This window comes from Rhinatrema bivittatum, chromosome 3 (genome assembly GCF_901001135.1).
Source record: "Rhinatrema bivittatum chromosome 3, aRhiBiv1.1, whole genome shotgun sequence".
Taxonomy (NCBI): domain Eukaryota; kingdom Metazoa; phylum Chordata; class Amphibia; order Gymnophiona; family Rhinatrematidae; genus Rhinatrema; species Rhinatrema bivittatum.
This window is the reverse complement of record NC_042617.1, coordinates 385,134,897-385,151,746: the sequence shown is the minus strand read 5'-3', so window position 1 is coordinate 385,151,746 and position 16,850 is coordinate 385,134,897.

Here is a 16,850-nt window from a genome sequence, read left to right as displayed (position 1 = left end):
GTCCCTTTTATGAAGCCCCGGGACTTACGCGCGGCCCGGGGCTGTGCGCGTACTGGTGGCCTATGCAAAATAGGTGCGCCGGCATGCGAGTGCCCTGCGCTCGTAAATCCAGCTGGATTTACGCGTGCAGGGCCTTTAAAATCCGGCCCCAATTGTACTAACCACCACAACCCCTGGCAGCAAATTCCAGGGCTTAATTGTGTGTTGCATGAAAAAGAATTCTCTGTGATTAGTTTTAAATGTGCTACTTGCTAACTTCATGGAGTGCCCCCTACTCCTTCTATTATCTGAAAGAGTAAATGACTGTTTCACATTTACTCATTCTAGATCTCTCATGATTTTAAAGACCTCTATCATATCCCCCCCTCAGCCGTCTCTTCTCCAAGCTGAACAGCCCTAATATTTTTAGTCTTTCTTCATACGGGATGTGTTCTATCCCCTAGAGATGTGAATCGTGTGATCGATCGTCTTAACGATCGATTTTGGCTGGGGGGGGAGGGAATCGGATCGTCGCGGTTTTGTTTTTTTAAATATCGTGTAAATCGTAAATCGGGGGAGGGCGGGAAAACCGGCACACTAAAACAACCCTAAAACCCACCCCGACCCTTTAAAATAAATCCCCCACCCTCCCGAACCCCCCCAAAATGTCTTAAATTACCTGGGGTCCACTGGGGGGGTCCCAGTGTGATCTTCCACTCTTGGGCCACGGGTGCGTTGATAGAAATGGCGCCGGCGCTACCTTTGCCCTGTCATATGACAGAGCAAAGGTAGCGCTGGTGCCATTTTGGTTCCTGTCCCCGGACGTCACGAGCGTAGGAGATCGCTCCCGGACCCCCGCTGGACCCCCAGGGACTTTTGGCCAGCTTGGGGGGGCCTCCTGACCCCCACAAGACTTGCCAAAAGTCCAGCGGGGGTCCGGGAACAACCTCCTGCACTCGAATCGTGTTGCCGTAATGAAAAATGGCGCCGGTCATACGGCCATACGGCCGGCGCCATTTTGCAGTACGGCAATATGGCCATACGGCCGGCGCCATTTTGCAATACCTGCAAAGGTAGCACCGGCGCCATTTCTGTCAACGCACCCGTGGCCCGAGAGTGGAAGATCACACCGGGACCCCCCCACTGGACCCCAGGAAATTTAAGACATTTTGGGGGGGTTCGGGAGGGTGGGGGATTTATTTTAAAGGGTCGGGGTAGGTTTTAGGGTTGTTTTAGTGTGCCGGTTTTCCCACCCTCCCCCTCCCCCTCCCCCTTCCCCCGATTTACGATTTTTGACGATAAATCGGGGGAATTCCTATTATATATCGCCTCTAACGATTTTTGACGATTTAAAATATATCGGACGATATTTTAAATCGTCAAAAACGATTCACATCCCTACTATCCCCTTTATCATTTTGGTCACCCTTCTCTGTATCTTCTCTATCACAACTATATCTTTTTAAAGATGCAGTGACCAGAATTGAAAACCGTACTCAAAGTGCTGTCTCTCCATGGAGCGACACAGGACCATTATGACATTTTCCGTTTTATTCACTATTCCCTTCCTAATAATTCCTAACATTCTGTTTGCTTTTTTGACTGCCGCAGCACACTGAGCCGATTATTTGAATGTGTTATCCACTATAATGCCTAGATCTCTTTCCTGGGTGGTAGCTCCTAATATGGAAGCTAACATCGTGTAACTACAGCATGGGTTATTTTTTCCTGTGTGCATTACCTTGCACTTATCCACATTAAATGTCATCTGCCATTTGAATGCCCACTTTTCCTCACAAGGTCCTCCTACAAGTTATCACAATCTGCTTATGATTTAACTGCTTTGAATAATTTTGTATCATCTGCATATTTGAATCGTCTGTAAATTGGATCACTTTACTTTCTGCTCCCTATGCCAGATCATTAGCGATTAAGTTAAGTCACACAGGAATCTTATTTTTGAAAGAGATTTGCTAAACAGTACTTGGGTATCTTTTTGCTTCTAGGATAACAGGCTATCTTATCCTACTGCAGCCTGTTTGTGTCAGAGTCTATTTTGTCCATAATCTTGTGAGAGACAAATAGAAAGGCTGAACGTATATGCAGATAATAGAATGAGAGCCATCTGGGTAACACCAGGGTTTGGAAGCAGAATGATGGTACAAATCTCAAAGCAGACATAGGCCTCTTAATTTTGAATGGCATGTGCCATGGAATCTATTGAGTGCTGGAGATGTTATAGAATCAATGCACCGAACATCCTTGCTTTTATGCAACCATGAGTATGGGAAGATTGAAGTAGACTACCAGACATTCATTTTGACAATAAAGTTTCATAGGAGGAATAGAGAGCAGGGAATATGCTTACTGCCTACCATAACATTTGGACAACTTGTGTAGAGTAGCCTGGTAAATTCTGTGTTCCATATATCCACCTTAGAGTGGATGGGCTGCTTGTGGCTTTAATGGGGCTCTGTTCCTTCAGATAGTATACACCCAACCAGCCTGCCAAATATAAACTGAAGATTCAGTGGTGCTGTATGCGATACAGCAACATCATATCCCCTGAATGGGAATAACTGCTTGTATAAGCAACCTGGAGTGCATCAGCAAATGCTCCTAGGTATCCAAGTTATAGAATGACTTATACACCCATGGAAAATATCTGGATGAAATTATAGTAGGTGACAATATCTTTACAAGCATAAACCCGGCAGAAAGACTGCTAATGAAAGACTTGACCTATGTAGGTATGATCCCAAAAAGCAGGTCTACTAAAATTCCAAGCACATTCCATAAAAGACCAGTTCTCTTCAATTTTTGATTTGTATGGGCATCTCACTGTTAATATCCACTATGTACCACTATGGGTGGGGAACACAATAAACCAGAAATAATTCTGAAGTACAGCAAACATGACCATTAGGTGAATAACTTGGACTATTTAATCTACACAGGAGACAGAAAATCACCAGGTGGCCATTGAATTGTTTTTCTATCTGTTGGATGTTACTGACATTTGCAGCCTTTATTCTTTAGTTGGTTTGCAACCCCATTTGGAAACTCAGGTCTCCTCAACTAAGTTGGCACCTATTCCTCACTGAGGTTAAGAACAACTGATTGATGGGGAAAAATAAAAAGCAGCATGATGAATGCCCATAGTTTAAAATACTCCATCAAATCAGCAGTGATCTCCATGAACTAGACATTTAGATAAGCCTCTGCAGCTACAAGCGCTTCGGGCCAAAGTGAGCATTGCGACCTTTGACCAAAGGCACTTAACTAGAAAACCAGGAAAAGGTGAGAAGATTGCCAAAAATTCACTTATGTAGAGCATGTCCCAAACATGGTGTTATGCAAATATAACACTTCCTTACCTTAACCACCTGGTGAGGGCATACCTGTGTCTGGGACAGACCTAGAAGGAGCCTCCCTCAGGTAGGCTCTGTTAATCCTGGGATACTTTGTGTCTGGTACCTACACCTGGGGAAGAAGGTGTTAGTGGATATGAGTTCCTTTCCCTCACCCCAGGAAACCCGAAAAACAGATATGGCTGCAATATTTAAATTTTGTGTTAAAATTGGAACTGTAAATTCCTTGGAGATACTAATCAATGTATAAACAGTGGAAATATCAATCTCTAAAGGATATTAAACCGTGCACTAAAACAGTGAAGGGTGATAATCCCCATAAGGCATAATTTATTTAAATAAAATCCCTCCTGAGCTCCCTTTGCTCTGCTATACTTATCTCTCCTCGCCCTATTACCATTATACTCCTCACCTATGTGTAGGATGTAGCTGGGTCGGCAGATACTGCAAAACATATGGGAGAAATCTATTGTGTACAACCTAAACCAAGGTTGTTGGTCATCTCCTTGGTTCTACCTTGTTATGGTTTTGAGGTGTTTGAGTGGATTCTTGGGTACTGTGGAAGATGACCATGCCCACGGGAAGGAGCCCCATGGGGAGCTACAGTATTGGGCTAGACTCAGGACGCACAAACACAGTGTTTTGTCTTTTATTGTACAGCTGATGTATACCACCAGAGGTGGCAGTAGTGAGGTGATCCAGAGGTAGCAGTCCAGGGACCCTCGGCAGAGGGAACCCGTCTCACCAAGATGGTATAGGGATATCCAGGTGTAGGTTCTTAACAACAACAAGACGGAGATCCTAATCATCTCACAAGATAACAACAGGTTTCTCAACCCAACAGGCACCCTCCTATTAACCATACCAAAATTAAATCAATCTCCTTATGTGAAAGATCTAGGAGTCATGCTTGATAACCAGCTAAACTTAAAAAAAATGTGTAAATACCACCACTAAGAACTGTTTCTTCAAACTGCAAGTCCTTAGAAAGCTAAAACCTTTACTTCATTTCAACGATTTCCGTATGGTGTTACAATCCATCATCCTATCCAAAATAGACTATTGCAATTCTCTCCTGCTTGGGCTCCCGGCCAACACCATCAAACCCCTCCAGATGGTTCAGAACTCCGCTGCCAGAATTCTTACCAACACCAACAAAAGAGAACACATCACCCCCATCCTTAAGAACCTCCACTGGCTGCTCATTAAATACAGGATCCTCTTCAAAGTTCTCACACCTATCCATAAAGCCACGCACTACATCTCCCCGCTCCACCTAAGCTCCCAACTCTGTCCTCATACTTCAACCAGACCTATCAGAGGAGCTTACAAAGGCATACTCTATGCCCCCCCACCCCAGTAAAATCCTCACTTAGAAAACGCGCCTTATCTACAGCGGGCCCCACACATTGGAACACTCTCCCTCCAGACATCTGACAAGAACCTTGCCACTCGATCTTCAGAAAGAAACTCAAAACTTGGCTCTTCTGTCAAGCTTTCCCAGGAACATCCAGCATCTAGCCTGCTAGTTCCTCTGCTTATTCTCATTTTCTGAACTAATCAAGATCGTTTTGTAGGCCAGGTCGTTCTGGACACAATGTTCCCTACCAGCATTTCTTTGCCATAGATTACCGATTGTTACTCTCACAAGCTGTATTTTTATCTATTCTCCATTACTGTTGTACAGATTACTTTATTCTATAGACAGTTATCTGTTTGTTTTTATGGTCATAGCCATATCTTAGCTAGTACAGTTTCCCCTATCCAAGTTCATGTACCCCTTGTTCCATGTATCACCTCTGGATGAATTCTTTCTCTGTTGCAATGTTTCAGTGTAAACCGATGTGATTTGTATATCATACAGGAACACCGGTATATAAAAATTAAAAATAATAATAATAATAATAATAATAAATCTTATTACCTAATATCTTAAGTTAAAGACATCATTTGTTCACTTTATAAAAAGTAATGCTAATGTATATGTAGCAGTTTGTTCCCATTAATAGTACTGTAACTGATTTCTGATTGTGCATGCATATTATAGATGATAGCAACAATGTGGATATAACAAAATTCCCCACAAAGAAATAGTTTTTTTCCTGACCCATTGAGGGTTAAAGTGCTACATTTAAGTGATACAACAATGAGTGCTGAGCCTTCCATAATTAATGGCAAAATGGGTAGTATGAAATATTAGAAGTTCTAATGGAAATATAAATAACCATGCAGTTGGGTCTCTTTGGCAGGCCACACATGGGATTTAGGAGACATGATGTCTGGGCAACTGCTAATCTGTTATCAATCTTTCATCCTTAGATTTAAGATTACCTCTCCTTAGCCATTCCTGAGACAGGTTTTGATCTGTTGGGTTTCTGAAGCAACTTTCTATATTTTCCACTATATTTATGATTTTGCCATTTGGTGTTCCTTGTCTGCTGATCAGATTCTTTAAAGAGATTTTTCTCTTGTTTTGCAAGTTCTGTTCTTCTTTCACCTTATGTGCTGGTAGATTCTCACCCATTCCTTCCATTTGCCAAAATGATCACCTGAGCTAAAGGATGGAGACCAGTTTCCGCCATTTAATTTAATACTTTCATCATTTTTTGAAAACTGGGATCTGCTGATATTGTTAGGTATGCTTGAAGGCCTATAATAGTAGTTCTACGTTTATGATCTATTTCTATATGGCCCATATTGCTATCAGCTCTTAAAATGTACAGTATCAGCATAGATAGATTTTTATAGATTACTTGAAGAGCATTGAGAAGTTTTCTCATCCAGTTGTTTAAGGCCAGCCTACTATTCTAAACATATGAGTGCGGGAATTGGAAGTTAGTTTTTGCATTTTATTCCATGTTGTTAAGGTGCTTTTCAAAATCAATTTCTATATCCCATAGTAGTTTTCACTGGTCTTTTAGCAACTTGTACTGAATTGTTGCACCATCATCTACCCTTAGATCAGGGGTCAGGAACCTTTTTGGCTGAGAGAGCCATAAACGCCACATATTTTAAAATGTAATTCCATGAGAGCCATACAATATGTTTAAAAATCCCAGTTATTTGTTTCCCTGTTCGATGTAATGCATACTTGTATGCGATTCTCGTTCCAATGTAAACCAATTTGATATGTCACTTTGGTACATGAATGTCGGTATATAAAAGCTCCAAATAAATAAATAAATAAATAAATAAATAAAACTAAATACAAGTAAATGTGTGCATTTTATGTAAGATCACACTTTTAAAGTACAATAAGTCTCTGAAAATATTACACCAGGCCTTAAGACACCAATACATCTCCTATTAGGAAAACGGACCAAGTCAGGCTGCTATAGAGTGCTACACAGAAACTACACCCCAGCAGAAAACCTCACCTGAATCACGTGCTGTCCCTCACCTAACATAGAATAAAGAGACCAAAACGCATAACAAGAAGCATGCAGAAAAAAATGAATTGGAAACTGCAACAAGCCAGAGTCTCTGTATGCAGTGTAACAAAGGAAAAAAGAAACATCACCCATCCTTATAAAACAAATCAAGAAATATAAAATCATCAGCAGTAAAACTATACTAACAAAAAGAACATATTTCAAAACAGCTGATGAGTGGAATATCCAATAATTAAAAATGCATATAAAACATTTCCAGATTCCAACAAAATATTTCAAAATAGCAGACACAAAGACCCAGTAATGAAAAATAATAAGGATACAAAACTTTTTTTGCTCTGCATACCTGGGAACATTTGATATCCAGGTGTCCTGAGATTGTTCTGAATTAGCAGGAGGTGGGGTGGTTTGCTTGGAACTTTCTCCTCTCTTAGTCACATACCAGCGCTCTCTCTCACACTGGCTCTCAATGACACACCTATACACACATGCTCTCAGTACTCACATATACACATGTTTTTTCTCTCATATAGGCTCTTAATTACACATTTACACACATGCTGTCTATCTTTTCACGCTTACACACACACACAGGCTTTCAATCACACACATACATGCTGTCTTTTTCTCTCACACACAGACTCTCATTCACATGCTTACAAACATGTCCTCTCTTTCTCTCATTTACACACAGGCTCTCAATCACATACTCACATGCTCCCTCACCTAAATCAGCTCTCAATCACACACAGACACATACATGCTCTCTCTCTCACTTATACACACAGGCTCTCAATCACATAAACCAGCTCTCAATCACACACAGACACACATGATCTCTCTCTTACTTATACACACAGGCTCTTAATCATACATACACATGATTTCTCTCACACACAAAGGATCTCAATCATACACACATACTCTTTCACACAAACAGGTTTTCAATCACAAACTTACACATACAGGTTCCCAATGGTAAACTTACATTCATGCTCTCTCTCTCTCTCTCACAGGCAGGCTCTCAATCACAGACATACTCTCTTTCACATGTACAGGCTCTCAATCATTCACATACATGCAATCTCTCACTCATTCACATACATGCAATCTCTCTCACACACACACACACACACTCCCCGCGGCCCGGAAGAGGAAGTGGAGAGTATCGGGTGCGTGCGCGGCACGAAGAGGCCATGCTAGTGCGCTCGGCATCGGCCCGAAGAAAAGAAGACTGCAGCGCGGCTCGGAGGAAAATGAAGAGCTTCAACCGCGGCCGATGGGACTCCGCCTCCGCGAGGGCTGAAAATGAAGAGGTTAGCATTGGGAGGAGGCTGCTGCCGCCGCGAGTTCCCGGGGTGGGGGAGAGAGTGAATGAGCGAGCAAACACACATGCTTGCTCGCTCATTCACTCTCTCTCTCCCCCACCCCGGGAACTCGCGGCAGCGGCAGCCTCCTCCCAACGCTAACCTCTTCATTTTCAGCCCTCGCGGAGGCGGAGTCCCATCGGCCGCGGTTGAAGCTCTTCATTTTCCTCCGAGCCGCGCTGCAGTCTTCTTTTCTTCGGGCCGATGCCGAGCGCACTAGCGTGGCCTCTTCTTGCCGCGAACGCACCCGATACGCTCCACTTCCTCTTCCGGGCCGCGGGGGGGGGGGGGGGAGAAGAAGAGAACACGCCGGTGCCGCTGACTCCAGCTGTCCTGCCGCGTTCCGCCCGGGCTGACAGCATTTTAAGCCCGGGCGGAGGAGGACCGGGGAGCAGCTGGGTCAGCGGGAAAGTGTGGCGACTGTCTGCGAGCCAGATGCAGCCCTCAAAAGAGCCATATCTGGCTCGCGAGCCATGGGTTCCCGACCCCTGCCTTAGATAATAACCTAAGAACATAAGAATTTGCCATACTGGGTCCATCAAGCCTAGCATCCTGTTTCCAACAGTGGCCAATCCAGGCTACAAGTAATTGGTAAGTACCCAAACTAAGTAGATCCCATGCTATTGAAGCCAGTAATAGTAGTGGCTATTCTGTAAGACAACTTTATTAATAGCAGTTGATGGACTTTTCGTCCAACTTAGCCAAATCTTTTTTAAACACAGCTATACTAACTGCACTAATCAAGTTGCCAAGTTGCATGATACCTTATTGTTTTTTCCCTTAATTAAGGTGTACAAGTCAGATTCTGTAGCTGAGAAGATCCATGAAGAGCTGTGAATTCCCGAGATGACCCATGAAATGCTTTCTAAAATAGCTAATTAAGCCTCAAATAATGGCCAATGAATCGTGCATATATTTAACTTAATACACAGAAAACTAGAGATGTGTTTCTTTTTTTTTTTTTTTGGGTCATGGTTTGGTTCAGGTTCCCCGTGGGTTATTTTATTTTTTCCGTGGTTCGGGATTTTATTTTTCATGGTTTCTGAATTTCATGTTAGTGTACGCCCGCGCGTTTCTTTTAAAATCTACTCCATGTGTATATATGTATATAGTTTAGTTTTTATTCATTGGCTACTTATCTCTTGTATTCATTAAATAGAACATCTCTTGTCGCTGTTCAGCAATAATCTGCAAGCATTAATGGGTTCCATTTGCCCTGATACCATTTTTTCATTGCTGCAATGTCCTGGTGAAATTGTTTGCCATGCTCATCGCTCACTGCTCCACAGTTTGATGAAAAAAAAAAATCTAGGTGAGAGTCCAAAATTTTTTTTTAGTGACATGATGCATCCAAGGCTTTTGTATGCCTTGAAGAAGTTTTTCACCAACTCCTTGTAGTTGCTGCCTTGTTGTTTCCGAAAAAAATTGTTACCACTAAATAGAAGGCTTTCCTCACTGTCTTTTCCTTGCCACATAATGCATGGTTAAATGCATCATCTCAAAGAAGTTCACAAATTTGAGGGCCAACAAGGTTATGCTTAACATAACCTTTTAAATTTACCAGGAAGGCTGCTTTCGTTTTTTCTACGGCCTTGACAAAGTTCTTCATCAAACCCAGCTTGATGTGTAAGGGTGGTAACAAAATCTTCCTTGCTTCAACAGTCAGTTATAGTTTAATTTGAGATCTTTTCCCTTCTTAACTCAGTTATCCTCTGCAATTTCCAAGTGAACGGTTGTATATACTGACTCAGTAGCATGTCTACCAATTTTAAGCATCAGTTTCATTCTCAGTGATCCATAGTAAAGTTTGACTGCATTCATTTCAGAAACATTTTGGCTGTAGTCCAGACCAGAAGGTATCAGCCAATATAATTTTATGGTTCATAATGTAATAGGAAACTTAGGTCTTTGTTCATACTGACAGAAGATCAAACATCACAGGGAAGACCAGGCTGACACCTCCATGGAGGCGCACTTTTCAGAATCAGATCAATGCATCAATGACCTTATGATCAAGATAATCAAAGGAGAATTTAAAACAATGCAGAATTTAAAACAATGAAGACAAAATGGAACTGACAAGAAAAGGACTCAGTAAAGATCTAGGTTTCTTAACACAGAACCATAATGTCACCTTCTGATCTAGATAATTTGATCATACACAGATATGAGGAATGATTTGTACATCATGACTGATACAGACCTTCTTTGGCTTCAGGTCACAGTTTGTAAAAATGTTTCTCTTCTGTGGTGATTAGGAGGTCCTAACAGGAGAGTATAGTTACTCATATATCCTTGACTGAAGAAAAGTTCTTCTTTTGGAGAAGGTAATCATTTTGACCAAGCACACATCTTCTAGTGGGACAAGTATGGAATGATAAGTGAGGAAGGGAGACACTGATACACACATCTACCCAGCCAGATCAGCTGAATAAATCTTAGTGATCAATGGTGTGACATATGTCAATGCCAGTGTGCTCTTATATCACTCTTACTTATAGTGCCTAATTTTTGTGCTGCTGATGTTATTGTCTTTTGCTCCTCATTTTTTGCCTTTGGGAGTTCTTGTCACTGTTGTTAGTATAGCTTGCCCCTCATTTCATGTCTTGGTATCTTTATGTCAATGTTCTTGGTAATCTTTGCCCTTCTGTTAGAGTCTTATTGTATTCATGCCACTATTGTTGAGGCCCTTTTCCCATTCGTTCTTGACTTCTTGTGCTCATGCCACTATTGTTTTTGCCTTTGCTCCTATTTAGGTGCTTTGTGGTGTTCATGCCACTATAGTTTTTGTTATTTGCTTCTCCTTAGGCGCCTTGTGGTGTTCATGCCATTATTAATGCCACCTGTTCTTCTGTAGATGCCTTGTCATGTTCATGGCATTGTTGATGGTGCATTTTGCTCCTGTTTAGGTGCCTTGTGGGGTTCTTGCTGCTGCTGCTTCTCCCCTCACTTTGTGCCTTGAAATGTTCAAGCTCCTATTGTTGGCATCATTTCTTTCTCTTTTGGAGTCTCAGGGTGTACATACCTCAGTTTGGACTTTGCTGTTCCCCCTCACAGAAGCTTGGGGTGTTGATTCCACTCTTCTTACTGCATTGTTCTTCACCTATGTTTTGTGGTTTTCAAAACCAGTAGACCTGCTTCTCCATGCCTCGCTTGGTGGTTTGGGGGTATCTATCTCTGCTTCTGCTGACTTCAAAATTATTTTCAAATTCCTTTACAGTATTTACTATTATTCTTGCCATGGTAATCTGATTCACCTTTCATGGTCTCTTTGGGTCTACATGTCACCATTTTGGTGCTTTTTGCCTTCTCTTAGAGCCTTGGGGTGTTCATTCCACTCTTGGTGCTGATTTGCTCCTTTCATATTGCCTTGGGCTGTCGAAGCCTCTGGGTCACTTTGTCCTTTCATGATGCTTTGGGCTATTCATACAACTTAGTAACTCTTTGCCCCACTTTTGGCATCTCAGGGTACTCTTCCCTCTGCTGTTGGTGTTTACCATCTAGTTTCACTAATCTTAAATAGTAACCCCCAGTTTTGAAGCTCAAAATAGGATGCATTGCTTTCTCCTTTGACTTTAATGGGAAATTAATGAACAAATCACATGAATAAATGAAACAAATGAATTGAATTATGGAGGCATACAAAATGTATAAAGGAACTGAGCCAAAATATTTTCCTGGACAGATTAGGAAGACCGTTCTTGATGTAGAGAGATCATACAAGTGGTTGCATTCTATGACTGGCAGTTGAGAAGTATCCTTGTAGTGTGCACAGGAATAATTGAATAAAATTGATGGGATGGTTGGTTTCTTTGTGATGCCAGTTACTGTAATAATATGTTGCTCTATTATTATTATTCATAGATATACTTTACATATTTTGGCTACCATAAGAAGTTTTGGGGTCAATGAAAACTGGAGTTATGAACCCACTAGTATTTGAAATAAATATGGCATGATCAACTGAAGAGTGGCTCTAGGGAAGAATGTCAAAACAGTAAATATAAGAAAATGTCCACACATTTAATTTCAGAGTATAGAAACCTCCTATAAGAAATTAAAAAAGAAAAGAGTATCTAGGGTAAGAGTAAAAGATGAAGTTATAGAGCCTAAGGAAAGTCAAGTTGAGATTTTGAAGAATCTAACATTACTGTTACTTTCAGATTAATAAGCAATACACAATAGAAGAATAGACATAACAAATGCTCTTAAAAATTCTGATGTCTCATTTGCATAGTTTGGCTTTTTCTTCATGATCTCCCTAGGCTTAAGATCCTGGCTTAGTTTCTACTTTGTTCATCTTGTTTTCCTCTCTTTTCAAATGTGATGAGGTTTCTGGTTGCCAATTTAGTTCTTATTTGGCTCTGATCTGCTTCCTGCTAATTTTATTTTTGTCTTGCACTTTGGTTAAACTCCTAGAAAATGTTCAATAAAATAGGAGAAAATCATAATGAAAATAAATTGCATTGGCAGTCTCTCATTTGTTGCCAAATTTAATTATATGGTGTCATTCATTTCTGAGATTTCTATGTTGGTTTAGGAACAAAAATAATCAAGTTTCAATCAAACTTTTCCTTTGGTGGGTTATATTCTCTAATTTACTTTATCAGTGATTGTCAAGACAGCTAAGTAGTCCCCAAAGGTGGGAAGAAGGTCATCTGGAAATCTAAGTCTTTTTAGAAAATCTTAATAATATTAAAACTGTCAGAAAATGTCAAAAGTTATGATTATGCGAAACTGTGGTTTGGCACCTTTTCTGGTTCTTTGAAAAGATGATATTTTATATTTGGGTCTCTATATTTGTTTTAGTGAAGTCTTAGCAGAAAGCTAGGGAATCACTGAATGTTGTCTTATTTCTCTTTACTGATTACTTTATGCTATTATAAAATGTATTCTTTATTCATAAGTACATAAGAACATAAGATTTGCTATACTGCGTCAGACCAAAGGTCTATCAAGCCCAGTATCCTGTTTTCAACAGTGGTCAACCTAGGTCACAAGTATCTGGCAGGATCCCATGTGGCTTATTCCAGGGATAAGAAGTGGAGTGCAACTCCATCTTATTTTATTTTTTATTTATTTGTTTTGTTGACATAATTTATTATTTGCTTATAACAGAAACACTGTCCTATGTGGATTATAACACTAAAAACTATATAACATCATAAAACAACAACATAACTATTCTTAAACTCATATAAAAACATCACAAGAATATGACTAAATTATTCTCTGAATGCCTCTTGAAAATGATAGGTTTTCAAGTGTTTTCAGAATGTACAATAGAAATCTATTGAGCGTAGTGGTTTGGGCAAATGATTCCATAAAATAGGCCCTATAATCGAACTGGTAACTTGCAAATGACCATTTTTAATGACCAGAATATTCAGCAGGCCTTTACCTTGAGAGAAAAGAGGTCTAGCAGGTGAGTAAAATGTCAACAAATTGGCCAAATAATTGGGGTCATTCATTTTAACTAATTTCTAGGTTAAAGATAAAATCTTAAACTTGATCCATGCTTCAAAAGAAACCAATGCAATTGTTGTAAAAGTAGAATAACATGTTCCCAAGATGCACTTCTCATCACTAAACATGTGGCAGAATTTTGTAGAATTTGAAATGCATTAACATGAGAACTGGGAAGACCTATGTACAATAGGGCCATTGTGGTTAATACCAATGACTGAACAATTGTTCTGAAGTCACTGCGCTCCAATATAGCGAAAATGAGGCAGCATCTGCAATTTAAAATAACCAGCTTTTGAGATTGATTGAAACTGGGGTCTAAAGCTAAGATGATTGTGAAAAAGAAAGTCATGGTTTCCTACAACTCCTTCGAACTGAATAATATTTCCATTCATAATTATAGTGAATTTACTCACATCGAGAGAACTAGCAGATGGTCAACGTATACATAATGCTTACAAATGATTTATGGACTTTTCCTATAGGAACTTGTCTAAACCTTTTTTAAATGCAGCTACATTAATAGATTTCACCACATCCTCTGGCAATGAATTCCAGAGCTTAATTATTCATTGACTAAAACAATATTTTCTCTTAGTTTTAAATGTATCACCCAGCAACTTCATTGTATGTCCCCTAGTCTTTGTACTCTTTGAAAGAGTAAATAACTGATTCGCATTTGCCAATTCCATTCCACACATTATTTTATAGACCTCTATCATTATCTCCCCTCAGCTGTCTCTTCTCCAACAAATCACATGAACAAAGAAAACAAATGAAATGAACTATGGAGGCATACAAATTTGTATAAAAAAACTGAGCCAAAAACATTTTCTGGACAGATTAGGAAGACTGTTCTAGATGTGGAAAGGTCATATAAGTGGTTGCATTCTATGACTGGCAGTTGAGATTTATCCTTGCAGTGTGCACAGAAATAATTGAGTAAACTTGATGGAATGGTTGGTTTCTTTGTGATGCCAGTTACTCTATGTTGCTCTATTATTATTATTATCCATACATATACTTTACATATTTTGGCTACTGTAAGACGTTTTGGGGACAATCATATCTCCCTTGAGATGTCTCCTCATAGGGGAATTGTTCCATCCTCTTTATCATTTTGGTTGTCGTTCTCTGTACTTTCTCTATTTCTGCTATAACTTTCTTGAAATGTGGTGACCAGAACTGCACACAATACTCAAGAAGATATCGCAGAATGGAGCAATATAGAGGCATTATGATATTTTCTGTTTTATTCTCCATTCCTTTTCTTATAACTCCTGCCATTCTATTTGCATTCTAGGCTGCTGCTGCACACTGAATAGAAGATTTCAATATACAGTGGGCCCTTTTTTTATGAATGGCTTGGTTTACGACCAACTTGGGTTACGACCAACATTCAAGGTTTCGGGTTATAAACAAATTTTGAGTTACAACCAAAATTCTGGTTTTGAGTTAAGAACAGATCTTGAGTTACAACTATAATATATATATGGGGGAGAGAGAGAGAGAGAGACTAACCATAATGCCCCCATGCTAGATAGGTATTTATATGTGTATGGGAGGCCCACCTAGTAACTCTAGGTGAGGTTTAGGTATTAGTGTAGGGGTTAGGGGCCACTTTGACATTCAGGGTGTGGCATACAAACAGAACAGTGCTATCTTGTGAGGATTTGATGACCTTTGGAGTGAAGAAACTCAACCAAAGATGAGATTTGTGCAATGTTGTGTTATGGTTTTGAGGTGTTGGAGTGGATTCTTGGGTACTGTGGTGATGGTCACTCCCACAGGGAGGAGACCCATGAGGAACCGCAGTACTAGGCTAGACTCTATACATGCAGACACAGAGAATTTGTATTTATTATACAGCTTGATGGTACTGCCCGGGGAGTGGACAGCAGTGAGATAACCTAATAGAAGTAGTCCAGGGGCCCTCAGCAGAGGAGACCAGCCCCACACTCAAGTAGATGATAGGCAGTGCAGGGTAGCCGAGGAAGGTCCCGGATGAAGACTCTGAGCGCTGAAGCTGAAGGTGAGACAGACTGACAGGGTTAGAACTCACTGAAGTAGATAGCTGTATTGATGAAGATCCTGGCAGGCAGAAGTAGTTCAGTAGTAGGCAACAGAGTAGGGAGAGCAGGCCCTTGAGGAGTGAGTACCCGATATCCCAGATAAGTACCTGAAAGAGAGCATAAGGGCTCCCGAGGAGCGGATACCCAGTTTAGCGATGAATTACCCCAGGCAGAGAGAGGACTTCCTGCGGCAACAAGGAAGTAGCAGAGCAGCTAGACCGGAGGCATTCCAATCCAATCCAGTCCTTGCTAACTCAGTTTGTTAGCAAACGAAGGGCAGACTAAATACCAGGCTGTGATGACGACACTCGGAGGAGACGCCCCCGAGGTTCCTGCCATGACGTGAATAAAGACGTGGGTGGTGTGCACGCGCGAACCCTAGGAGGCCCTCAGGAAAATCATGGTGAACACCGTCACCGTTGCCGTTCAGGGACGCCAGAGTGAGCGGCATGAAGACACGGCAGCAGCCATCTTCCCAAGGCTTGAGGGGAGAGAGAAGGAAGAAAGGTGAGGCACAGAGGTCGAAGCCGTCTGAGACCGACGGACGCAACACCTAGCTTGATGTTACCCAGGTAGGGAGTCCATATGCAGATATCATAAAGGAACTGGTGGAGGAGGTGAAATTGTTGTTTCTGGTAGGCTAGGCACATTTTATAACCTTTTGGTGAGTATACTAGGGAAGTATTGGTGTTTCTGGTAATTAATGACCTTATACAACTATTTTTTATTATAGAAATGGTTAGGTAAGGGGTGCTCTGTGCCATTATTTCCTATGGAAAAAATAGTCTTGACTTACAATCAATTTGGGTTACAGCCAGCCCTCTGGAACCAATTGAGTTCGTAAGTCAAGGGACCACTGTATTATCAATGGTGATGCCTAGATCCTTTTCCTGAATGGTAACTAATGTGGAACCTTGCATTGTGTAGCTATAATTTGGGTTACTCTTACTTTAGTGCATCACTTTGCACTAGTCCAGGCATCCTTTGATTCAGAACTATTATCACACATAGTTTTTTTTTTACAAAAAAATGATATGATATTTAGTCTATGCAATATTTATTAGGAATATGTTTAGTGAGTCTGTAAGTGTTGACAAGATTTTATAAACGTATTTTGTTCCTTGCCTTGAATCTGAGATTATGTGTATTATAAATTATTTGAACTAAAATAAATAAATAAAGGCTGAATATAGCCAGGTAAGT